We start from the raw sequence: 2,254 nt of genomic DNA, 5'->3' as shown, positions 1-2,254 counted from the left end.
ACATCTTTGATTATTTCAGCAGCATAAAATTCTGACATCTGGATGGATTTTGCAAATTCTCTGAAGCCATTTTTGGCCACACTTTGGTTGCTGAAGTGTTTCCTCTGGATAAAAACCGTATGGAGGCCTTGTGCGGGCCATCCGCGGGAAGCGCCCCCCAGGCCTTGTTTCCTTCCTGTGCGAGGCCAGCAGAGTGCTCCTGTTGTTGCTCTGGCTGGTTCCTCCCCTACGGTATAGCCATTAGCAGGTGGAGTGCATGCTTCTTGTAAACCTAAACGTGACTGATATAGCTCCTCAGGGATTTGTGTAAAGGTTAACAACCAAGATGATGCATGCTGAAGGCTTTTCTCGACCCCTGAATAGAAATGAAGTTGTTGGTTTAATTTTCCATTTGACAATATTTGGGGCAGTAACTTACTTTACTATCAAATGGATGGTAGATGCAATTTATCCAACAAGAGAGCAAAAAGTAGAAGCTCAAAAACAGGCAGAAAAACTAATGAAGCAAACTGTTGTGAAAAATGTGAAACTCTCAGAATATGAAATGAGTATTGCTGTCCATCTAGTAGACATTCTTAATATGCATGTTACTTGGGGTGATACAGTGGGTTTAGATGATGTTATTACAGATCTGAAAGACACAGTCATCTTGCCCATCAAAAAGAAGCATCTGTTTGAAAATTCCAGGCTTCTGCAACCTCCAAAAGGTGTCCTTCTTTATGGACCTCCGTGTTGTGGTAAAACATTGATTGCTAAGGCTACAGCCAAAGAAGCAGGCTGTCGGTTTATTAACCTTCAGTCTTCAACACTGACTGATAAATAATCTCAGAAACTGGCTGCTGCTGTTTTTTTCCCTTGCTAGAAAGCTACAGCCTTCTATCATCTTTATAGATAAAATAGATTCCTTTCTACGAAATCGTTCAAGTTCTGATCACAAAGCTACAGCCATGATGAAAGCTCAGTTCATGAGTCTCTGGGATGGGTTGGACACTGATCACAGCTGTCAGGTCATAGTGATGGGAGCCATGAATCACCCTCAGGATCTTGACTCTGCTATAATGAGAAGTATGGCTACAAGGTTTCATATCAACCAACCGTCTCTAAAACAGAGAGAAGCAATCCTGAAACTGATCTTGAAAAATGAAAATGTGGATAGACACGTAGACCTGCTTGAATTTGCTCAAGAAACGGATGGCTTTTCAGGAAGTGATTTAAAAGAGATGTGTCAATATGTAGCCCTCCTCCGTGTCAGGGAATATGTTAATTCTACAGCAGAAGAAAGACGAAATTCAGCCTGTGCAACAGCAGGACCTTCATCGGACTATTGAAAAGATGAAGAAGTCAAAGGATGCAGCATTTCAGAATGTTTTAACACACGTTTGTTTAGATTAAGAGTAAAGATCATTTGTCTGTAGTTATTGTGATCTAGTTTGGTGCACCCTGTAAGTTAGGGAGACAGAGTGGAAGGAGGAGTGTTCTTTACACAGTGGGAGAGTTAAATGCTTATACACTGGTTTTATACTCTGATGAATTCTAAGTTATTGGAATGTAGTTGTTATACAAGCGGTATTACTGTTTGTCAGAAATCATGAGGTGGAACAATTTAATCCAGCCTGAGTATGTGTGCTTGTGTTTTACTTCTTTAGCCATATGTTATTGCAGCCTTATAGCATCTAAGCTGGTCTTAAAGGAGTCATGGATCATCAGCGAGAAGTGGGGATGTAGTTAAGTGCTGGTTCATAGATAGGTGTGTGTGTGTGTGTGTGTGTGTGTGTGTGTGTGTGTGTGTGTATTTATATCATATATATATATATGTATAAAGTATATTGTTGTGTTATGTGTTAGTCAAAACTAACTCATAGTGAGCACTCCAACAAGTTTTCCAAGGCAACAAATTGCATGAGAGGAAATTGTTCATCTTCCTCCATTAGAAGAGTTGATGGAATAAACCATTTGTCTTTGGGTTAGTAGGATAATTTTTTTCTATAATTATAGATTATATATGTTTATTGCTGATGTTAAGTGTCATCAAGTCTACTATGATTCTTAGCAACCCTATGAACAATAGCTGTAAACTCAGCCCTGTCCTGAGCAATCTCATTGTCTCTGACATACCAACTCCATTACTATAGTCGCTATATCCATCTCCTCTCCTCTCCTCTCCTCTCCTCCCCTCCCCTCTTTCTCTCCTGAATTGACCCTCTACCCTCCCAAGTGTAATGTCCTTTTACTGGTCTCTCCTGATCTTATGCTC

At 40.2% G+C, this 2,254-nt stretch overlaps 1 pseudogene; it reads left to right on the top strand.

Annotated features, from left to right (window-relative positions):
- Window positions 1-316: 316 nt before the first annotated feature.
- Window positions 317-1,392, top strand: LOC102850938 (annotated as a pseudogene).
- The last annotated feature ends 862 nt before the right edge of the window (window positions 1,393-2,254 follow it).

This window comes from Elephantulus edwardii, unplaced genomic scaffold, assembly GCF_000299155.1.
Source record: "Elephantulus edwardii isolate Elephantulus edwardi_28Jun2011 unplaced genomic scaffold, EleEdw1.0 scaffold00026, whole genome shotgun sequence".
Classification (NCBI taxonomy): Eukaryota; Metazoa; Chordata; class Mammalia; order Macroscelidea; family Macroscelididae; genus Elephantulus; species Elephantulus edwardii.
This window is presented reverse-complemented; position numbering and strand designations above follow the sequence as displayed.